The sequence below is a fragment of the Lepisosteus oculatus genome, chromosome 14, assembly GCF_040954835.1.
Source record: "Lepisosteus oculatus isolate fLepOcu1 chromosome 14, fLepOcu1.hap2, whole genome shotgun sequence".
Classification (NCBI taxonomy): Eukaryota; Metazoa; Chordata; class Actinopteri; order Semionotiformes; family Lepisosteidae; genus Lepisosteus; species Lepisosteus oculatus.
In genome coordinates this window covers 56,986,977-57,011,647 of record NC_090709.1, presented here as the reverse complement: position 1 = coordinate 57,011,647, position 24,671 = coordinate 56,986,977, and the positions used below count along the sequence as shown (strand labels likewise).

At 44.1% G+C, this 24,671-nt stretch overlaps 3 non-coding genes and 1 pseudogene across 3 annotated transcripts; 2 read left to right on the top strand and 2 right to left on the bottom strand.

Annotated features, from left to right (window-relative positions):
- Positions 1 to 330: 330 nt before the first annotated feature.
- Positions 331 to 449, top strand: LOC138218439 (5S ribosomal RNA; annotated as a pseudogene).
- Positions 450 to 5,779: 5,330 nt separating this feature from the next.
- Positions 5,780 to 5,861, top strand: trnal-aag (transfer RNA leucine (anticodon AAG)). The gene has a single exon. It is a non-coding gene; the product is annotated as a tRNA-Leu (tRNA).
- Positions 5,862 to 6,873: 1,012 nt separating this feature from the next.
- trnat-agu (transfer RNA threonine (anticodon AGU)) lies at positions 6,874 to 6,947 on the bottom strand. The gene has a single exon. It is a non-coding gene; the product is annotated as a tRNA-Thr (tRNA).
- Positions 6,948 to 23,228: 16,281 nt separating this feature from the next.
- On the bottom strand, positions 23,229 to 23,301 carry trnak-uuu (transfer RNA lysine (anticodon UUU)). Its single transcript has one exon. It is a non-coding gene; the product is annotated as a tRNA-Lys (tRNA).
- Positions 23,302 to 24,671: the final 1,370 nt, after the last annotated feature.

Below are 24,671 nucleotides of genomic sequence, written 5' to 3'. Positions count from 1 at the left end.
CCGCGCGCCCGGCCGACGTGTTGGACTGGTGCGCTTTATGTGCTGAAATAAACACGCGACAGCCCAGAAATGTTTTGAGTGTTGTGCACTGGAGGTTTTTGTCTTGTGAAGACTTGCCTTGTGCTCCTCCGAGCAGTTTGTTTGTTCTCCTCCAGTGCGGGACAAGCCAACACAAGGGAGCACGTTCGCCAACATCCAGGTACGCAATGCGATTTGGAAAGAAGCTCCTTTCCAAAGAGTTGCACACGAACGATCCTTCAGTCCCGCTCGAGGGGCATGGAGCCCCAGCCACACACAGCTTCAAGTAGCGAGTCAGGCGCCATGGCTTTTGCTTGTGGCCACACCACCCTGAATGTGCCCGATCTCGTCTGACTTTGGAAGCTAAGAAGGGATGGGTCTGGTTAGTACTTGGATGGGAGACTGCCTGGGAATACCAGGTGCTGCAAGCTTCTGCTCTCTCAGCCAGCAGGGGTCACTGTTGGTACCGTAGGCTTTGGGAGGAAAACCTGGAGGATGGAAAGGTGATCTACAGCCTCATCTCTAGAGATGTTTTGTTGCTATGGCATGTGTGTGACCCATATAAAAAAAAAAAACCGTTTGTAAAACGAATATCGAAGCTGCCTCTAAATCTGCAAATGAAGATGAGTCTATAAACCACTTGTTTTTTGTATAACTATACATATGTAGCGGCAAGGCTTATTAATAAGACAGAATTAAGTGTTGCGAGCTTTCCCAAATGAGGCCCCATCTCTGTTCATCTCTGTGGTGCAGCCACAGAGAAACTATTCATGCAGGCTGATTTAAGGTTTCGTTTGATAAGGGACAGCTCCCAAAGGGGTATGCACTTAGCTAAGCCTGGCTATCATGATCAATGGTCATCCATTGGCGCCTATCTGTCTAGGGAGTGCCAGATGGACATCTGGACTGCATTCCTAAGTGTCAAGAGTAAGTGACTCATATCTCACCTTGATCAACCAATCAGGGACTGGTAGGGCCGAGTAACCCATGCGGGACTCTGATGCCCATGGAACTTTCAGCCAATGAACGAGCTGAAGTTCCTCCAGGTAAAAACAAGCAACACAGAGAGCCTGTAGTGGAGAATTCTGTGGACTTTTCTAAAGGGAATTCAAAGGAGAATTCCAGGGTAGGACGGCCCAGGAGCAGAAGGCTCCCAAAGGCAGGACATTCTCGCAGCGCGCCTCCTGACCATCTTGAGACTCAGCCCGGACTGATGAGGGTTGCTAAGAGAACACACATTTCAAGGGTTTATTCATTGCGAATCTCCAACCATCAATCAGAAAGATGATCTTAATGCATACAGATGCACAGACCATGAAAATGACTGATATTAAAAGATTCGTGCAGAAAGCCTGGGAGTATGATGTCCAAAGTCGCTCTAAGCAAAAAGCTGCTAAAGCAACTGTGTTCGCTGTCAGAGCCAGCAGGTTTAATTCCCCCCTGCTCGAAGGAGCACAGGCTCCTGAGCTGGATAAGCCCCGTTCCAAAGCAGGCACACAGGACCGCACCCAGCGTCCTAAGTGCCATGAGAACACCGGGGGAGGGAAAAGGCTAGATAAAGCTGAACAAAAGGATTCAGTAGCCGCCCGCCTGGCCAGGCTTGAACAAGCTTTATTAGGACAGGGACAACCGATCCCCAAGCCTGCCGGAAGCGTGAATGAGCTGATACTCTCCATTGGAGGAGGCAGAGACCCACCCCCTCTCCCTCCCTCAGTCTGTCTGATTGAGCGGAAGGGTTCCTGCCTGGATGAGGTCAGCCACTCCCAAGTGAGTGCTGACTCCACCCCTGAAGTCACAGAGCAGGCAGTAAAACACAGAGGAAAAGCAGGAAGCTTTTACCTCAAGGCTGCCATGGGAGATGTCTTATACAGTGAGACACTGATTGACACTGAGGTTGAAAGGTGTTTGATGTCACACAGCAAGCTCAAACGGGTTGAAAAAGAAAAGGGCATGCAACTCAGAGAGGAACCTTTGGTGGATCACCAGAAAGGCAAATTGTGGTCAAGGCTCCTAAGCCTTCTGTACAGAAGGAAAGGGGGGCCAAGAGGCAGACTATGCTCACACAGTGCCCACCGAGCACAGAAGCCTATGTAAAGATTCCTTCTGTTCCCTCTGGACAAGAAATACAAATATTTTCTTGTTCCCCGGATATACAGGGAAGTTGTGTCCTGGCTGAGGTCACAACAGCCTCCATGCCACAGGAACGGTGCTCCGAGCAGCCGCCTGATCCACCAGGTAAAGCACATCCCTTTTACAACCCTTAAGAGGAGCTGATCTCCCCACCTGGTGATGAAAAGGAGCTTTCCCTGTGCATCCTGGCACCCAAGAGGGGTCAGGACCACCACCTTGCAGTGGTGGAAGGGATCCAGATGGCAGGAGAGCAGGTTGGTGATGTAGCCCTCACCCTTAGCCCTGAGAGGTCCTCTATTAGTAACGATCTGCTTGAGCAGCTGTCGCAGGGCCACCGCCAGGTGTCCCTGGTGCAACATTCACAGGTTAGACAGGAGGTCCAGCTGGACGCTGAGACTACTGCGCTGTGGACACACCTGATCCCAGATGCCGATTCCCTCTGCTGTGACCCAGGGAACCTGCAGTCAGGTAACATTATTTCTCACAACTACCAGGTAGTGAGTGAGACTGACCTGATTGTTCCTGCCTCAACGGCAGGGTTGCCAACACACCCAGTCCACAGGAAGGGACAGGGAATGAAAGCCGAGTCGGTTTTCTCACAGCCACCAGCTCAGTCTTTCAGTCTGAGTCTGACCAACAGTGGTTCACCCAGACTGGAGCTGGATGGTCAAGCCACCAGCCTGCCAGTGCAGGACATCGCAAAGAGAGGTGTCAGAATCCCCGCCTGCACTGACATGGGCCTGGTGAGTGATAGTAAGTTCAAAGACAGTGAACTAGCTATCCCAGTGCTGGGGCAGCTCCCTGAACCCCTAGCGAGGGAAGGGGGGAGCGAGCAGGTGTCCTACACCTACCCCCAGCGAATGACTGTAAACATGCCGATAGAGGGATTCCTCAATCAGGAAGTGTGCAGGGTGGACCGGAACAGTGAGAATGGGGTAACAATCCCAGATCACTCAGGTGCTCCAGATGACCACTCAGCCGAGGGTCAGGCATGCTCCACCGCTGCACCGCCCCCTGCAGGGTTCCTAGAGCACAGGCATGAACAAATCGAAAAAGCAGATACCCTGGAAACGGAGGAGCAGCATCAGCAGCTGCGTCAGATCTCCCCAGATTTCCAGGATGGTGTTGCCCAAGATGCCACAGGGCATACTGAGAAAGACACCATGTACACGCTGCGCCAGCTTAGAAAGGCAACAGTCACTCAGAAGGAGATGACTGGGATCAGACACCCGAAAAGACTTTTGGGAGGACTGATTGCTGCCGCCACTGTTGCACGTTTGCTTTTTCTGGTAGGTTTGTGTGCTACTGGCACTCTCCCCCTGACTGCCCCAAGAAGGCAGGTGTCAGAGATGCCAGAGGGTAGTGACAGACTGTATCAACAGCAGCAAAAGTTGGAAAGCTTAGGAAAAATCCTACAGGCAACTTCCTATGCAACAGGGTTAAACCTTATCCCCCAACCAGTGGACATGATTGCCGGTGTTATACAGTGGGTTTATGCTTGTGTGCAACAGGCCAGAATGTTGACACAAGACCTGTTAAGGGAGCTTAGTGCCACTGTAGCCAATCTAACCATGGCACAATTCCCAAACCCACTTGATTCCACTCTTCTCAGTAGAGGAGTATGTGACATTCACCCCATCGTTCATAGCTCACCCAGAAGGCAAACCAAGATTGAATTCGGTTCCAAATCGTGAGATGGGTATGGCTACCAAAGCTATCCATTGGCTGTGTCTAAACAATTCACCAATGAAGGGTGTAAAGCTACTAATGAGCAGAGGGAGGTTAATGAACCCCATGAAGAGCAGGTGGGAAGTAAATGGCTGGTCAGCACACCACATTTAACTGTCACTATGACTTGTGACAGGCATGATACAGCTACCGCAATGCAGCTACCTAATCAAACAGTTTTCTGCAAGTTCCCGAGAAGGCCATAGTACAGCTTGAACTTAACACTGTACGGTCTGGAACCAGACAATATAAGACCAAACTTGAGGTCGTGGATGCCTTCAGGTGCCACACTATTGAATTGGATGGAAATCCAAGAAACAGTATGCCCTGAAGAGGTACAGGTAGTTAGTTTGCTTTTATGTAACAAACCTCCAAACCACCCTAGCAGATACCCAACACAGGTGTTGTGGTTTATCGGGGGGCTGGGAACAGGAACTGTTGTTATTGTAACACTACTGCCGGGTAGCTGGATCATGACTGGATGTACTCTGAATGCTCTACACTCACATCAAGATGTACTCCGGGTAGCACGAATGAGTCAAAGGTAGCATGTCAAAAGAAAGGAAGTGAATTCTCCCCAAATATCTACTACTGAGGTATTAGATATTGACAGTGAACTTCCTGATGTGTAATGCCTAGACTGAGACGATGTCTCCTACCGTGTTTATACATACTCCAGATGTTATTCATCCTGTTTGTATCCAATGCTGGTTCCGGTATGAATTCTCGAGGAGTAATGTGGACATTTAAGGTTAATGTTCTAGTGGCAAGGGACATCACTTAACTGTGTTTTGTTTTGAAGGCAACAATGCCTCAGGACCTCGTGACCTTCAAAAAGGGGGGATATGTAGTGGCAATGCTTGTTAATAAGACAGAATTAAGTGTTTCTGTGCTTTCCCAAATGAGGCCTCATCTCTCTGTTCATCAGACCAGGCCGACCTCTTCTGTGACTCTTGAACACTGAATCTCAAGGTTGTGAATTGAAGCTCCACGCTGGCGGGAAATTCCATAGGGAATGATCACATTTTCTTGCATGCTAATCAATAGAAATATTAAGAAACTTTTCCTGATACCAGTTTTTTACAAAAGTAAAGGCACACGGCACATGTGTGCCACATCACGTCCGAGTTTAGTGACAACTACCTCAGAGATTGTAAGCTGGATAGTTTCAGATCAGATCACTTTTTTAGCAAAGGTTCAAGCAAACCCGAATACTTTTGCAAGAGACATTTCAGAATCCCAGTCAAATCCAGTACGATTGCTGGATCCTTCGAATTCGACTGAACTATAGCACAGATCTGCAGTCCACCATTAGAATACTGTGGGTGTGTTGTATAAGCCATACCGCCCAAAATAGTTCTAAAACAGGAGAAGCATCCTCGTTTAGGAATGTGGTATAAAGTGAAATGATCTGGGAAGAGTCCTACGTTTGAACAGTTCAAAATAGCCGTAAAGGGGTATTTACGGACTCTTTCGAAATGTAAGAACAAGCTGTGCGGACCTTATCTTTATTTACCTTGTGTAATTGTTTTTCATAAAGTGTAATTGTATTATAGCATGTGCCCCTGACGATTTTCTTGATACGTTATATGTGCTCTTGTTTGTATTGTATGTAGTTTTGTTGTTCAAATAAAACGTAAAAGACACAACTTTCCGGATGCGGCTGCTGTAAAAATAAAATGACATCAAGGGTGCTGTACGCAGAGGTCTGAAACCTGCTCCACAGAAGATCTTTCTCCAGTGGTGTTAAAGAAGTCGAGATCTCACCATGAGAGGGGAAGCATCTCAGAAAAAGCAGGTGCACTTGGTTCCACGGTCATAACGCCACTAAGTCGGGCGACAAGAGCAAAACTCACCCGGCCTCCTCCGGGCAAGTAATGAGACAAAGAGACAGCACACAGCGGGTAGCGTGGCCAAGCGGTCTAAGGTGCTGGATTAAGGCTCCAGTCTTTTTGGGGGCGTGGGTTCGAATCCCACCACTGTCAGGTGCTTCTGTCAAGACCCCCTTTCAGCTGGCTTCAGACGAAAGGGAGGGAACTGCTTTTTGGCAGTCTCTCGAGAAACTAAGCAAAGTGTTTAAAGATACTTTCTCAGCTTGACATCAAGGCACAAAACAAAAACCTTCTTGCGTCCTCTCAACCCAAAAGCGCTTTGCCACTTTTTGCGTTATGCAGGGAACGACGTCTGCCCAGATCACTTTTGTGTCAATGCAAATCGTAGTGTGCCCTCCGTTTTAATGTTGGCTGTGCTGGCGTGCTGCTTCTGTCTGCGAAACTTGAATGTTCTGATTCTTCACACCAAATCTCGGCGGGGGTTGAGCTTGTTAAATCTTTGCGCATAGCGCTCCTTTGGAAGTACTTTGTCCAAGTTCAAAAGCGATCGTGGGATTTACTTCATGCGTGCAAAAAGCATGCCTCACACAACAGATTTAAATGGGGAATGGAGCCTGCTTCTTGCTGTTTTTCCTGTGGTTGCAGTTACAAAGTTGATCGTGCTTTCACATTCTGATAACAGTATTCACTGGCTGAGCTTTATCAGTTGGTTCGTAAAGGAATCTCTGCTTCGGTTCCAGAAAAGTCATCTGTAGTGTGTTTTTTTCTGTGCCCATGGCAGTCTTTTAAAGCTGGTAATAATGGCGGCGAAGTTAATTTTTTATCCTCTTTAAAAGAATAAGGACGGGCTGGGGCGAGCTCCATTTACCACTCTTTCAGCTAACTGCCGAACTCACGAACTGATTACACTGCAGAGCCACAGGCGCCTCGCTTTTCTCCATTCTCTGGGTTAGGGTGAAAAAAAAACGTTGCTAGTATTAGCTGGCCTGCTGGGAGTACCTCTTCTTCACTGATAAGCAAGATTTGTGTTTCATCTTTCGCAAGCTGTATAGATTTCTTTCAAAACAAGTTGTTCCAGAAAGGAAACGAACACTTGCATTCATCGGAATTAAAAGGCATGGGATTTGCCCAAAAGGATAAATTCTGTACAGTAAGACAGGAAGAAAGGCACCGCTGGGAATCGGACCCAGGATCTCCTGTTTACTAGACAGACGCTTTAGCCAACTAAGCCACAGTGCCGGCAAAGTGCTGTTCTTTGACAGCCACTTGGACACGTCTCAACTGCTCTGAGACATCTGCGTTCGGTGTGCACCGAGCCTGCTCGCCTTGCAAGTTGCCTCATTTACATGCGATAGCTCCACCACTAAGAGAAAGGATGAGAAATGGCTTTTATCTGGCACTTTTCATGTCAGAGGATCTCAATCTGCTTTCCGTGTACAAGAGGATGTCCAACTCATGTAGCTAAAGACATAGACGACAGTGCTCCACTGAAATCTTGATCTCACAACCCTCGGCATGACTCCGCTGTGTTCTGCTTTAGACAAAGGGGGGAAAAGACTTCTTTCATCACACGTTTTGCACTGTTTACGGTGTTTGCAGTGCTCTTTCTTAAATGAAAACCAGGAATCGGCACCATATGAGGTGAGACTAGATAATATTCGAACAAGTAGCCTCGCCATTCCATGCGTGACGTGAGCAAAGTGTAATTCCTGTCTTTATAGTGTCCTTGTTAGAGACTTAGCTGGCACCCAGAGCGCTTTAAATCCGGGAGTCAGCAGCCCAAGACAAGAGAGCTTCCTTTGTCTATGTTTTTTGCGTGAAGGGGGAAACCATGCGTGTGCTGCAAAAGATCTTAGTATCGAAGTGCCGTCCCACATAACCGATCCGAACAATTTGCTTTACAGAGAAGCACTGCCGGAGCTTATCGTTGGCAAACTGAAGACCAGGCCGACCTCTTCTGTGACTCTTGAACACTGAATCTCAAGATTGTGAATTCAAGCTCCACGCTGGCGGGAAATTCCATAGGTAATGATCACATTTTCTTGCATGCTAATCAAAAGAAATATTAAGAAACTTTTCCCGATACCAGTTTTTTACAAAAGTAAAGGCACACGGCACATGTGTGCCACATCATGTCCGAGTTTAGTGACAACTACCTCAGAGATTGTAAGCTGGATAGTTTCAGATCAGATCACTTTTTTTATCAAAGGCTGAAGCAAACCCGTGTAGCGGCAATGCTTGTTAATAAGACAGAATTAAGTGTTGCGGTACTTTCCCAAATGAGGCCTCATCTCTCTGTTCATCTCTGTGGTGCAGCCACAGAGAAACTCTTCATGCAGGCTGATTTAAAGATGTTTTCTTTTGATAAGGGACAGCTTCCAAAGGAGGATGCACTTAGCTAAGCCTGGCTATCATGATCAATGGTCATCCATTGGCGCCTATCTGTCTAGGGAGTGCCAGATGGACATCTGGACTGCATTCCTAAGTGTCAGGAGTAAGTGACTCATATCTCACCTTGATCAACCAATCAGGGACTGGTAGGGCCGAGTAACCCACGTAGGACTCTGATGCCCATGGAACTTTCAGCCAATGAATGAGCTGAAGTTCCTCCAGGTAACAACAGGCAACACAGAGGGCCTGAGAGAATTCTGTGAACTTTTTTGGACAATTCAAAGGAGAATTCCAGGGCAAGACGGCCCAGGAGCAGAAGGCTCCCAAGGGAAGGACATTCTCGCAGCGTGCCTCCTGACCATCCTGAGCCTGGACAACCACGGAACGGCCAGTGTGTCTGAGTGCCAGAACTTTCCTTTGTTCTAAGAGTCTAGAGCGGAGGTTGCCAGAGAGTAACCAGAGGATACACCCGACGTTAGCATCAGCAGCAAGCCTCGTGAACAGGTCGGAACTGTGGAATCACTATTCAGAGCTAGCACTTCATCAGGAACGAACCGGTCCTCTTCCTGACTTGTTGGGACCCACAGTCATCTTTTCTCCTGTGCACAAACTTTGCTAGTTAAAGCCAACACTAACTAGCCGGTCAGTGACCATCTGCAGCGCACCGTCGCAAGCAGCACAGCACAGCCTGGCACGGAGCCAGAGAGCCCGCAGGAGATCTGAATCCCCAAAGATTGGATGAGTATTCAACTTCACTGCATTACAGCTTGAGAATTCAATTGTTATCCCAACCAGTTGATATCAATTTAATTCCTAAGAGTTATGTACTTGTTTTCAGTATCTAATGTAGAAGTTGTAACCAAGTTCACTTTATGAAACGGTCTAAATGAATGATATACTAAACGTATGTCCTCTTGATATATGTAACTCTTTGTAACTGATTGTATATATACCTTTTGTATTCTGATAACCCTCTCAATAAGATCTGTTAGGTTTATATGCATATTCTATGTATTAATAAATGTATCCTCGTGTATTAGTACCCGTGTGTGTGCGTTGTTTGAGTTATATCGCGTGGTTTGATTCTGAGGCCATCAAAAGAATCATTTTGTGATTTACGGCTACAATTAATAAATGTCCCCGTAAATGCCCAAACCCTACAGAACTGGTGCCTTCAGAGAGCACACTACATTTATTGGCGTCCCTGGACTCATTTCAGTCATACCTGGGCTATGATAAGACTGAAATGAGTCAACCAAGCATAATTATTCAATATAAAATGCCGCGGGTTTCATACTCGACAATACAGTGTGCTGAAAGCCGAAAGGAAAAAAGTTCCCCTTGCTCTTTAAGCAGTGCTTGATTGTTTTGTGATCTTTTGCGATCTACCGGGTTGATTGCATACTTGATCTTGTGGTTTTCTGTGGTAGAACTGTGATTTCGTACTTAAAAGTAATACTCTTTAAGTTTAACGATGGTTGCTAAAAGGTCTGAATTCGAGTCGCTATTAAGCACTCTCTCTAGCAGCGACAGGTCTGACCACGATCTCCGTCATATCTCCATCAGCGGAGAAGCTAGGAGAATAAACCTCCATTCTCTGAGAGAGCTAGCGAAGGACATGGAGAGAATTGACCCTGCAGTGTCAGAGAATAATATCGAGAGTTATATTCAAGACCTCAGGTATACCCTGCAGTACCTGCCAAACGCTACAGAACAGGAGAAAGTGTTTCTGGTCAGGAAAACTAGCAGCAGAGCTGTACATGAGTGGATGGCTAGGCAGATGAAGAAAGTCTGTGATGACTTTGAAGAGCTGTGTCAAGCACTTATCCGAGAATACAGTGCGTTTATTGACCCGACTGCCGCGATAGCCGCCGTCCTTAACATTAAGCACGAGAGAGCAGAGTCCCCTCGCGAATATTACGAGAGACTTAGAACTTATTTTGCAGGGGGAAATGATGAGGGTTGCGAAGAGAATACACATTTCAAGGGTTTATTCATTGCGAATCTCCACCGGTCAGTCAGAAAGATGATCTTAATGCATACAGATGCACAGACCATGAAAATGACTGATATTAAGAGATTCGTGCAGAAAGCCTGGGAGTATGATGTCCAAAGTCGCTCTGAGCAAAAAGCTGTTAAAGCGACTGTGTTCGCCGTCAGAGCCAGCAGGGTTAACTCCCCCCTGCTTGAAGGAGCACAGGCTCCTGAGCTGGCTAAGCCCCGTTCCAAAGCAGGCACACAGGACCGCACCCAGCGTCCTAAGTGCCATGAGAACACCGGGGGAGGGAAAGGGCTAGATAAAGCTGAACAAAAGGATTCAGTAGCCGCCCGCCTGGCCAGGCTTGAACAAGTTTTATTAGGACAGAGACAACCGCTCCCCAAGGCTGCCGGAAGCGTGAATGAGCTGATACTCTCCACTGGAGGAGGCGGAGACCCGCCCCCTCTCCCTCCCTCAGTCTGTCTGATTGAGCGGAAGGGTTCCTGCCTGGATGAGGTCAGCCACTCCCAAGCGAGTGCTGACTCCACCCCTGAAGTCACAGAGCAGGCAGTAAAACAGAGAGGAAAAGCAGGAAGCTTTTACCTCAAGGCTGCCATGGGAGATGTCTTACCCAGCGAGACATTGATTGACACTGAGGTTGAAAGGTGTTTGATGTCATACAGCAAGCTCAAACCGGTAGAAAAAGAAAAGGGCATGCGACTCAGAGAGGAACCTTTGGTGGATCACCAGAAAGGCAAGGTGTAGAAACAGGTGAAGGCTCCTAAGCCTTCTGTACAGAAGGAAAGGGGGGCCAAGAGGCAGAGTTTGTTCACACAGTGCCCACCGAAAACAGAAGCCTATGTGGAGATTCCTTCTGTTCACTCTGGAGAAGAAATACAAATATTTTCTTGTTCCCCGGATATACAGGGAAGTCATGTCCCGGCTGAGGTCACAACAGCCTCCATGCCATAGGAGTGGTGCTCCAAGCAGCCGCCTGATCCACCAGGTGAAGCACACCCCTTTTACATCCCTAAAGAGGAGCAGATCTCCCCACCTGGCGATGAAAAGGAACTTTCCCTGTGCACCCTGGCACCCAAGAGGAAGTGGAAGGGATCCAGATGGCAGGAGAGCAGGTTGGTGATGTAGCCCTCACCCTTAGCACTGAGAGGTCCTCTATTAGTGAGGATCTGCTTGAGCAGCTGTCACTGGGCCACCCAGTGACCCAGGGAAACTGCAGTCAGGTAACATTATTTCTCACAACTACCAGGTAGTGAGTGAGACCGACCTGATTTTCCTGCCTCAACGGCAGGGTTTCCAACACACCCAGTCCCCCAGAAGGGACAGGGAATGAAAGCCAAGCCGGTTTTCCTACAGCCACCAGCTCAGTCTGTCAGTCTGAGTCTGACCAACAGTGGTTCAGCCAGACTGGAGCTGGATGGTCAAGCCACCCGCCTGCCAGTGCAGAACACGGAAAAGTGGGGTGTCAGAATCCCCGCCTGCACTGACATGGGCCTGGTGGGTGAAAGCGAGTTCGAAGACTGTGAACTGGCTATCTCAGTGCTGGGGCAGCTCCCTGAACCCCTAGCGAGAGAAGGGGGGAGCGAGCAGGTGTCCTACACCGGCCCCCAGCGAACAACTGTAAACATGCCGATAGAGGGATTCCTCAATCAGGAAGTGTGCAGGGTGGACCTGAACAGTGAAAATGGGGTAACAATTCCAGATCACTCAGGTGCTCCAAATGACCACTCAGCCGAGGGTCAGGCGTGCTCCACAGCTGCACCGCCCCCTGCAGGGTTCCTAGAGCATCGGCATGAACAAATCGAAAAAGCAGATACCCTGGAATTGGAGGAGCAGCATCAGCAGCTGCGTCAGATCTCCACAGATTTCCAGGATGTTGGTGCCCAAGATGCCACATGGCATACTGAGAAAGACACCATGTACACGCTGCGCCAGCTTAGAAAGGCAACAGTCACTCAGAAGGAGATGACTGGGATCAGCCACCCTAAAAGACTTTTGGAAGGACTGATTGCTGCCGCCACTGTTGTGCATTTGCTATTTCTGGTAGGTTTGTTTGCTACTGGCACTCTCACCCTGACTGCCCCAAGAAGGCAGGTGTCAGAGATGCCAGAGGGTAGTGACAGACTGTATCAACAGCAGCAAAAGTTGGAAAGCTTAGGGAAAACCCTACAGGCAATTTCCTATGCAACAGGGTTAAACCTTATCCCCCAACCAGTGGACATGATTGCCGGTGTTATACAGTGGGTTAATGCTTGTGTGCAACAGGCCAGAATGTTGACACAAGACCTGTTAAGGGAGCTTAGTGCCACTGTAGCCAGTCTAGCCATGGCACAATTCCCAACCAACTTGATTCCACTCTTCTCAGTAGAGGAGTATTTGACATTAACCACCCCATCGCTCATAGCTCACCCAGAAGGCAATCCAATATTGAATTTGGTTCCTAATCTTGAGATGGGTATGGCTACCAAAGCTATCCATTGGCTGTGTCTAAATGATTCACCAATGAAGGGTGTAAAGCTACTAACGAGCAGAGGGAGGTTAATGAACTCCATGAAGAGCAGGTGGGAAGTAAATGGCTGGTCAGCACATCTCACTTAACTGTCTCTATGACTTGTGACAGGCATGATACAGCTACCACAATGCAGCCACCTAACCAACAGTTTCCTGCAAGTTCCCGAGGAGGCCATAGTACAGCATGGTAACTTAACACTGTACGGTCTGGAACCAGACAACATAAGACCAAACTGGAGGTCGTGGATGCCTTCAGGTGCCACACTATTGAATTGGATAGAAATCCAAGTAACACTACGCCCTGAAGAGGTACAGGTAGTTAGTTTGCTTTAATGGAACAAACCTCCAACCCACCCTGGCAGGTGCCCAACACAGGTGTCGTGGTTTATCAGGTAGTTGGGAACAGGAACTGTTGTTATTGTAACACTACTGCCGGGTAGCTGGGTCATGACTGGATGTACTCTGAATGCTGTACTCTTACATCAAGATGTACTCCGGGTAGCATGTCAAAAGAAATGAAGTTACTTCTTCCCAAATATCTGCCTACAGAGGTATCAGATATTGACAGTGAACTTCCCGATGTGTAATGCCTAGACTGAGATGATGTCTCCTACCGTGTTTATACATACTCCAGATGTTATTCATCCTGTTTGTTCCCAATGCTGGTTCCGGTATGAATTCTTGAGGAGTAATGTAGACATTTAAGGTTAATGTTCTAATGACAAGGGACATCACTTAACTGTGTTTTGTTTTGAAGGCAACAACGCCTCAGGACCTTGTGACCTTCAAAAAGGGGGGATATGTAGCGGCAATGCTTATTAATAAGACAGAATTAAGTGTTGTTGTGCTTTCCCAAATGAGGCCCCATCTCTCTCTTTATCTCTGTGGTGCAGCCACAGAGAAGCTATTCATGCAGGCTGATTTAAAGATGTTTTCTTTTGATAAGGGGCAGCTCCCAAATGGGGATGCACTTAGCTACAGATGCAGCCATTCAAAGTGCGCGGTACAGACACGTACCGGAGGTAATTGGCTACGGCGTCGCGCATCGTGACGCAAGATGACGCAGGGTACGGCGGTTCGTGATTGGTTGACCGACAGGGGCACTCGTGGTCCGTTGGTCTGTTGTAGAAAGATTTACAGTAAACGTCTTTACTGTGTCCATTGTAGTATTTAATATTTATATGGAATTTTACCTCTGAAGGGAAATCTTAGTGTCTGAGCATAAAAAGAATAGGAGCATACTGCAACGCGTGTGAAGTCCATAAACTATATTAATTTTGGAACTTAAACATACAGTATATGGCTGGTCTCTGTACTTTAAATAAAAAATACACACCAGTATTCCATTTCTCCCTAAACATTTTAAGCATCAAAGTCTTTAACTAACGTGATACCAGAGTCAACAAGCATACTTTTAGAATTTGATTAAAAGGGAATATAATATGGAATTGCGTATCTCAAGAAATTAATAACGATATAATTATATTCATGTTGCAAAAGAACTGCAGACATAAAAACTCCCTTGCTTTTAACAGAGCGTTCCATAATTTCTAACTCCGAAAATGATTTAAACTGCGACACTTATCATTCACCAAGAGCTCGAAATATCACAAGGATCCTCTAGAGCACAGCAAAGACTGTATTAAAAAAATCGCGTATCTCAAGAAATTAATAAGATATAATTATATTCGTGTACTACGACAGGGCTGTGTAGGGCTGTTTCACCTCTGTCTTCATGTGACTCGATTCAAAAGCCATTTAGCAAAGAGGGGATGAGAAGAGTGACAAACTAGTATACGGTACAGTACTTCAGATCAAAGCATCTTATTAAAAACGCGTTTGCTTTTGTCTGGGTATTTACTTTGTAATCTGTGGTTTACATCTACTGTATTGTTTTGAGATGCCACTTTTAAAGGTGATATGTAAAATAAAGTTTTTTATTATTGTTATAGAGAAACATGATCAGATTTTCCCTGGTTCAGAAAAAAGACGATTAAAATCTGTAATCTTCCAAGAAGTTTCCGCTTTGAGCTAAGACATTAACGAGTACAACCCCCTTCTCTGCGGGAGGGCTGGCTGTGACGAATTAAACCGGTTTCACGGGTATTTTCAATGTAGGAAGTACAGTAGCACAGCACAAAAAAAACAGACATTGTGTGGTACAGCAAGGAGCTCAGTCAATTCAAACAAGTTCAGTTTCAAAAGAACTGCAACGGACATAAAAACTCCCTTGTTTTTAACAGAGCGTTCCATAATTTCTAACTACGAAAATGATTTAAACTGCAACACTTATCATTCACCAAGAGCTCGAAATATCACAAGGATCCTCTAGAGCACAGCAAAGACTGTATTAAAAGAATTGTGTATCTCAAGAAATTAATAAGATATAATAATATTCGTGTAATTCGTATAATTATATAATGCCAGCGAACCCTTGTTTTTATGTCCACTATAACTACGCTGGGCAAACGCCCAGTTCATCTGGCATTTTCTTTTATGCTGGCGGGCATTCTCCTGGTCTGTGTCTTCTAGGATATAATGCCAGCGAACTCTTGTTTTTATGTCCACTATAACAGACAATCTCCTTTGCTTTTAACCATGAAAATGATTGACTTTATTTCCCTCATGGGATCAATAAAAGTATCTATCATCTGTCTAAACTATGGGACAGAATTCTGGGGTCTCCCCATACCAGAGATTATGGTAGGGCTTCAGAATGGTGATTGGCTGACACCATCTGACACCCCTCTGATTGGAGAAAAAAGACGTGCTGGTTTGCTATACATACAGTACTGTACCAGGAAGAGGATTTCTTTCTTTTCGAAACGTGTATTTTAAAAGTTTAAGAAGTAAAAACCTTACAGCGTACACAGATTTCATCATCTTTGTCTTATGCATAATAATGTTCACCGCTCTGTCTAGCAAATTAATAATAAACTTTATTTTATATAGCGTTTTAAATGAATAAGTAATTAGATTGCTCATAAACCTAATCACTAGCTTTTTCTTTTTATTTAGGCTCAGATTTCAACTATAGATTGTATTATTAATAACCATAATAACAACCAACCAACAAAAACAACCATATAAACATAATACCAACCAAAAACATATCATCCTCAAAATCCACCTCGATTTTCAACTTAAAGCAGTTTAAATAATTTTCGTAGGAGGGCTTGGACAGATTCCAAGTGCATTTTTTCAATTTACGTTGCAATTTAGAGCTTTCTGGCAAGAGGAGACACCCAAATTATAATGTAACATGTCACTGTGCATGAACAAAGTTATACTGCAATTTTCCTTAGATACGCGATTAAAAAAGAAATTTTTTTGAATCCCCGGCGGAACACACTCTATAAGAATCAGCGCTTTTATACAGTATATCGCTTTTAAACACATATATTTAAACACGCATTTACAATTTAAATCAAAACGCGATTCAAATCAATATAAATGTTTATTTTGTAACGCATAGGTGACTATTCATTGTTATTAAAAAGACTTAAATTCAAACATGTTGTGATATTTAGAAATATAAATTTGTTTAGTGCTAGTGAGGTTTTATTTAATCTCTGACCAAGGGAAACGTTTCATTTTTTCAAAGAAATGTTTGTTAAAAAATAAAGTCATAGTTCCATGGGATTCAATCACAGACCATGTGACATGGGACTCAGGAAACTAACACACAGCGCCACCAGATCTGACAATGCTATAAAAATGCTATAAAATAATGTGACTAGGCACAGAAAAAGTTGACAGCACAGTACAATAATAAATGCTGACCATGACTTTAGAAGCATAAATTACCTTACACTCAATTTAAACACAAGCTGTCTTTAGCCCTCTAAGCTGGTTCATACAGAAATGTAGAGATCCAGGCTCAGAACACACAGCTTCATTAGCGAATACATATGCAGGACAACTAGAGAAGACGTTTTACAGTGGATGGATTTTTAGAAACATCCCATCAGTGAAATCACTGAAGTCAACTCCTAGGTACTATAACTGTCGTGTGGATAGTTTCACAAGAATCAGACAAAGGTTTAAGCATCGCTTGTTCTAGATAAAACTGCAAAAAAAAACAACAACCCATAATGTACTTCTTTGCGTCTCTGTTTGCCCAAATCATATATTCACAACGTGAAATCTAGAAAATAATATTATGTAACCAAAATCCGCAATATGGAAACAGAACCTGTGTAATTGTTGATAGATGATGTACTCGTAACATTTTTACAAGACGAACTTGATATCTCTAATCAATCCACGGCCACATTGTTAAAAGCAGAGTCCCAGCACAAAACGAAACTAAAACGTATACTGTTTCGCGCTTCTTATTAGTTGCTCAAAAGTAATTTGAACATATGAAATTCATAATATAAACCTAGAAACATATACGTGAGCAGTATTTATGCACTGTAGTATCGGTGTTAAGACATACAGTGCCTTGCGAAAGTATTCGGCCCCCTTAAACTTTTCAACCTTTTGCCACATTTCAGGCTTCAAACATAAAGATATAAATTTTTTATTTTATGTGAAGAATCACCAACAAGTGGGACACAATTGTGAAGTGGAACGAAAACTATTGGATTTTTGAAACTTTTTTAACTAATAAAAAAATGAAAAGTGGGGCGTGCAAAATTATTCGGCCCCCTTGCGTTAATACTTTGTAGAGCCACCTTTTGCTGCGATTACAGCTGCAAGTCGCTTGGGGTATGTCTCTATCAGTTTTGCACATCGAGAGACTGAAATTCTTGCCCATTCTTCCTTGCAAAACAGCTCGAGCTCAGTGAGGTTGGATGGAGAGCGTTTGTGAACAGCAGTTTTCAGCTCTTTCCACAGATTCTCGATTGGATTCAGGTCTGGACTTTGACTTGGCCATTCAAACACCTGGATACGTTTATTTGTGAACCATTCCTTTGTAGAGTTTGCTGTATGTTTGGGATCATTGTCTTGTTGGAAGATAAATCTCCGTCCCAGTTTCAGGTCTTTTGCAGACTCCAACAGGTTTTCATCCAGAATGGTCCTGTATTTGGCTGCATCCATCTTCCCCTCAATTTTAACCATCTTCCCTGTCCCTGCTGAAGAAAAGCAGGCCCAAACCATGATGCTGCCACCACCATGTTTGACAGTGGGGATGGTGTGTTGAGGGTGATGAGCTGTGTTGCTTTTACGCCAAACATATCGTTTTGCATTGTGGGCAAAAAGTTCGATTTTGGTTTCATCTGACCAGAGCACCTTCTTCCACATGTTTGGGGTGTCTCCCAGGTGGCTTGTGGCAAACTTTAGACGAGACTTTTTATGGATATCTTTGAGAAATGGCTTTCTTCTTGCCACTCTTCCATAAAGGCCAGATTTGTGCAGTGTAAGACTGATTGTTGTCCTATGGACAGACTCTCCCACCTCAGCTGTAGTTCTCTGCAGTTCATCCAGAGTGATCATGGGCCTCTTGGCTGCATCTCTGATCAGTCTTCTCCTTGTCTGAGCTGAAAGTTTAGAGGGACGGCCAGGTCTTGGTAGATTTGCAGTGGTCTGATACTCCTTCCATTTCAAGATGATCGCTTGCACAGTGCTCCTTGGGATGTTTGAAGCTTGGGAAATCTTTTTGTATCCAAATCCGGCTTTAAACTTCTCCACAACAGTATTACGGACCTGCCTGGTGTGTTCCTTGGTCTTCATGATGCTCTCTGCGCTTTCAACAGAACCTTGAGACTATCACAGAGCAGGTGCATTTATACAGAGACTTGATTACACACAGGTGGATTCTATTTATCACCATCAGTCATTTAGGACAACATTGGATCATTCAGAGATCCTCGCTGAACTTCTGGAGTGAGTTTGCTGCACTGAAAGTAAAGGGGCCGAATAATTTTGCACGCCCCACTTTTCATTTTTTTATTAGTTAAAAAAGTTTCAAAAATCCAATAGATTTCGTTCCACTTCACAATTGTGTCCCACTTGTTGGTGATTCTTCACATAAAATAAAAAATTTATATCTTTATGTTTGAAGCCTGAAATGTGGCAAAAGGTTGAAAAGTTCAAGGGGGCCGAATACTTTCGCAAGGCACTGTACCTCTCAAATACCGTAAATCAAGTTAAAAATATCTCAAGACCGATTCTGGTCATAATGAAACCATGTTTCGTGTGTGTTTTCTTTAAAGTACCGAGACCAGCCATATACTGTATGTTTATGTTCCAAAATTAATATAGTTTATGGCCTTCACACGCGTTGCAGTATGCTCCTATTCTTTTTATGCTCAGCTACTAACATTTCCCTTCAGTGGTAAAATTAGATATGAATATTCAATACTTAAACGGGCACAGTTAAGACATTAAATATACATATACATACTGTATACAGTACAGTTTTCATACGGTAATATGTTTATGTTCCTAAATCAATCTCTTTTACGAGCATGTGAAAGGCATGGTGAATCGATTCTCAAAAATTACTGTACTTTGCATGATTGGAAACAAATGCGTGATTGCGAAATGCTGTGGTGTTACTTTTACAAAGACGGTCAATGAAAAAAAGAATGTTGACCAGGGCAATACTTTGAGTTTACACTTACAGCTTGTCCAAGGTCATTCATTATTAATACTATTAGTAATATCTTCGTTAAAGACTTTGATGGCCACAGCTCAAACATGAAAGGTTGAGCTTTATTAGCTCCACCTTGCGGAAATTCCGGATACTATTATTTTGCTTGTCGTATTATAGGAGAATTTACGGTAACTCGCGGTATTTAGCTTGCGGTAGACTGCGTACAGCGTACCGCAAAATAATGCGGTATCGCCCGCGCATTTTGAATGGCTGCATCTGTAGGCATGGCTATCTTGATCAATGGTCATCCATTGGCGCCTATCTGTCTAGGTAGTGCCAGATGGACATGTGGACTACATTCCTAAGTGTCAGGAGTAAGTGACTCATATCTCACCTTGATCAACCAATCAGGGACTGGTGAGCCGAGTAACCCACGTGGGATTCTGATGCCCATGGAACTTTCAGCCAATGAATGAGCTGAACTTCCTCCAGTTAAAAACAGGCAACACAGAGATTCGGTGGACTTCTGAGACTTTTCTAATGGGAATCCAAAGAGAATTCCAGGACAAGATGGCCCAGGAGCAGAAGGCTCCCAAGGGCAGGACATTCTCGCAGCGTGCCTCCTGACCATCCTGAGCCTGGACAACCACGGAACGGCCAGTGTGTCCAAGTGCCAGAACTTTCCTCTGTTCTAAGAGTCGAGAGCGGAGGTTGACAGAGAGTAACCAAAGGATCCACCCGAGGTTAGCATCAGCAGCAAGCCTCGTGAACAGGTCGGAACTGTGGACAGCTGAATCACTATTCAGAACTAGCGCTTCATGACTTGCTGGGACCCACAGTCATCTCTTCTCCTGTGCACAAACTTTGCTAGTTAAAGCCAACAATAACTAGTCGGTCAGTGAGCATCAGCAGCGCACCGTCACAAGCAGCACAGCACAGCCTGGCACGGAGCCAGAGAGCCCGCAGGAGATCTGAATCCCCAGAAATTGGATGAGTATTCAACTTCAATGCATTACAGCTCAAGAATTCAATTGTTATCCCAACCAGTTGATATCAATTTAATTCCTAAGAGTTATGTACTTGTTTTGAGTATCTAATGTAGAGGTTGTAACCAAGTTCAATTACGAAACGGTCTTAATGAATGATATACTGAACGTATGTCCTCTTGATATATGTAACTCTTTGTAACTGAATGAATATATATCTTTTGTATTCTGAAAACCGTCACAATAAGATCTGTTATGTTTACATGCATATTTTATGTATTAATAAATGTATCCTCGTGTATTAGTACCTCTGTGTGTGCGTTGTTTGAGTTATATCGCATGGTTTGATTCTAAGGCCATTAAAAGAATCAATTTCGTGATTTACAGCTACAATTAATAATTGTCCCCTTAAGTGCCCAAATACTACATTAGTATAGTGACAAGTATCCCCGCCTGTCACGTGGGAGACCGGGATTCGATTCCCCGCTGGGGAGTAGCTTTTCTTTTACCTCCTTAGAGAAAGGACTGCCTTTCACTTCTCTGTTTTCTTTGACAGCGTCGTGCACCTTTTCATTGCTCTCGCTTTCAGAGCCTCCGCACGGCACACAACTCGACATCAGGACGCGCATTGAAGTGAAAGCAGGGAGCGCTGCGACATGCACTGTGCAGATCCCGCCACACTAAGAGGTGAGTGGGTCTGTTCGACGCACAAAGAACGGTTTGATAAGCGTCAAAGGCAAGTCATTCCGAGTTGGTCGTTTGTGTTTTCCGTTCAGACACGAAATGCTGAAATGATCTCTCGGCTCCTCGGTTGTCATTTCTGCTCCGTAAAGGAATCACAGCACGCGTCGGCTTCCAGCACGCTGGGTCGGGACACGATGCCGGGTGTCGGAGAGATCGATGTCTTCCTCGTTAGTATAGGACCTGTCACGCGGACCTAACTAAAGTTAGGGGGCCTGTCTGGTGTGTAAAACACTTGGTTTCAGCAGTGTAGCTGTTGTATTTGAAATGCTATTGAGCCATGGAGAAGACCCACCTATCGGACTGTGTTACCTGTAGTGTTATCTTCAGAAAATCATTGCAAAATAAAGAAAGGGGCCACAGCCACAGCAAGGTTGTATGAGGTTCGGGGGCCTGTCTGGTGTGTAAAACACTTGGGTACAGCAGTGTGGCTGTAGTATTTGAAATGCTTTTGAGCCATGAAGATGACCCACCTATCCTAGTGTATTACCTGTAGTGTTATTTTAAAAAAATCATTAAAAATAAAGGTTCCACAACCCAAAACAAAGCTGGGAAAAGTCAGAGGACCTGTTTAGTGTGCAAAACACTTGCAGCATTGTGGGTTCTGTGATTTAAATGCTATTGGTTTGTGAACAGAATACCCCTATCCCAGTGCATTGTGCTATATTAAATAAAAGCATGAGAAAAAGAGATTCAGAATGCAAAGCTGTGTCAGTGTTCTGTGTAAAAAATCGGTTTGAACATCATGGGATCTGTTTTTAATAAGCTGCTGAGTAAAGAATATTTTAATCTTCCTGCTGTCAGTAGTATTTTCAATATAGTTGACCCTTACCTGAACGAAAACAGGGCGTAAAAGAAGGGTTTCAGAAATCAAACAAAGCTTTATTCCCGTGCTTACAGTCTGGGTAATTGGAGACTGTGCTGTTCTGCTTCCTGTGGTCATATACGGGTTTTTCGCATGAAGCCGTATTGAATAGTATTTCTCGCGTTGTGAACGTGTGCACACAGCGGTCCCCCGGGTTCCAGTTCGTGCGTAATTACGCATCGATGAAAAACCGGAGGTTTAAAAAAAGATAATTAGCTCACTGATAGTTTGATGTAAAGTCTGTGGAAATATCCATGAGTCGTGGTCTTTAAAATGCTTTTGGTTTGAAGGTGTTCTGTGCTTCCATTGCGGAGATCTGGACAAAAGAATATTCGTGCTTGGTCAAAAAAATGTCATATAAACGAAAAAGTAAAGGCTGAGAAAGCATCCACAATGTATTTTATACACAAAGCAAGTGTTTTTGTAACTCTAAGAGATTTCGTGAAAGCGCTACAGGCGTGCCAAAATCGTTTTCGAACTTCAAGCTAACTTTACCCTGGTGTTTGCCGTCACCCTGCGAGGGAGAAGAGCCATCAATCACCGAGGCAACCACTGAGACAGTTAACATGAAACACGTGAAATGCGAGATGTTGTGATTTTTTTCCCGCTTAAGGCTTCTATCGTTTCTACTCTAACGAGAAAGAACTCTTTATTAGAAGTGAGATTTTAACAAACGTCTCCAAGGTTAACTACGACCTGAACGCATCGCCTTAGACCACCAGCCATCTTGCCTGTGGTACTTATAATGAAGTATGTATTTTATTTCTTTCTACTCGTTGATAAGAAAAAAAGTGAAATCATGTAATTAGGGATATGTCTTTTTTTCATGGGAAAACTAGCCCGAGCAAATGTAAAGTTTAGAGCAACGCTCAATAAAAATGATCAGAAACAGAAAGCGCTTCTTATGTGGATCAGTATATTCCGAAACCACTGGTTCTGCAGAAGAAATAAGAAAAGCCGAACTCAAAGCACTGTGGTGCCATTACAGGTACTCTGTCTGCAGCTGCTTTAAGATCTACTCACACCGTGTTGCCATTAAGGCTACCTAGTTTAAAAAAATCTTATCGTCACCTTTTTGAACGTGATTATTAGACACCCGTTAAATCTCAACCGAGGTTTCTTGAGAGATCGTTCAGCGAGCGAGTATTAAAAAACTACGTCGCTTCCAACCTCTGCTCTCACTGTAAACTCGGACGTGATGTTCTGCAGATGTGCAGTGTGCCTTTCCTCTTGTCGTATTCAAGAGTACTCACTGTGTGAGCTCCTCACTGCGTGTTCTGTACTCTACTGTGATTTAATTTAGATGATTACGTGGAGTAGAGTGACAAGATCTACTTGAACATTTTCGGTTTGTGAAACGAAACACTAAATACACTACTGTAAATACAAGTAATGGACATTTAAAATAACCACAGTACAGCTAGAAGAGTGAAAGATAAAAGACTACTTAGAATGACATTCACAATAGACTTAGGAATGGCACAATCGCCCGAACAGGGACTTGAACCCTGGGCCCTCAGATTAAAAGTCTGATGCTCTACCGACTGAGCTATCCGGGCCCTGAAAGAAATTCAACACTGTCGGGATCCTCGCAAGTCACGTGTCTCTTGTGCCGAAGAGTAGTCATACTTGACCCGTCTGGAATGACCACTGACAGAAGTAGAATGAGTAAGAAATACAGCATGACATGGGTAGTTAAGGGGCTCCCACAACCCATCTTTCCTCACATTACTGTTTTTTTTCAATAGCATTTTGACCTTTTTTCACATTTAATAAAATCTTTTAATCAACAACATTAAAAAGAAAACAAAAAAAAAAAACAAAAGAAAAACATTTTTGGAACAATAATTTAAAAAAATCTTTCAATGCCTTGGTTGTATACGTGTGCACACCCTTTATAAAGGGAGTTGCAACAGTGCTGAAATGTAAAGAGCATTTCTGTAGAGAAAACAGCATTTTTTCTGCCTTGATGTTAAGCTTAAGGAGCCTGTCTTTAGAAATTCTATTTCTTAACACCCTGCACAGCCTCCCGACAGACTAACGCATATTTTTGGGAGAAATTGGCTCACACACCGGAAGACACTAACGTTTATTTACGTTAGAGTATGTGAATAACAGTTTAACTGAAAAAGTTTGTAATTGTGATTTTGTTAAAATTCAATAAATCGTCTATCATCAGTAAGTAATTATTGAGAAATTGTTTTATTTCATAAACTATAAGACAATTTAGAGAGTTTATAGGTCATAAACGTCGCTTATGTTCTTTTAACTCTAGCGTTCAGGATCCAAACCCAGGTGCGGACGGTTGTGTTTCTTGAATCTCTTGTAATCATCAAAAGTCGATGTGTAGTCCTTCAGTACTTTCTCCAGTTGTGCCATGGATATTTTATACGATCAATACTTATCATGCTCTTTGCATTTTCCTTAACAAACTGAAAAAGTTCAAAGTGTGTTTATGGCTGTGCTTCACATCTACACGAGAGCAGTACAGGACACGCAGGACACGCAGTGAGAAGTTCGTGAAGCTTTCAGTTTAGTTTAGTTTAGTGCGGAGTTCAGAAGGAGGATTCGCTCGCTGAATAATCTCTCAGGAAATCCCGGGTGAGATTCAACAGGTGTTTTCTGCAACAGCCACGACAAGTGTGAAGCAATCTCTAGATTTCCTGAATTTGAACTAAATTATTAGTTCAAATAATTTAGGATTTAACAGAACTAAATGAGGTACATTTAAAACAGCAGCGCAACTCTGCAGCACGTCGAGTGTGCCTGCATTTAATTTTGTAAACCTGGCTCTCTCTGAACACGAGCAAAGAGTTCTCACTCAACAGAAGATTGCGATGTGAGTACTATAACATAAAGCACCTGGAGATACCAGAGATTGAACCCAGGACCTCATACATGCAAAGCATGCGCTCTACCACTGAGCTAC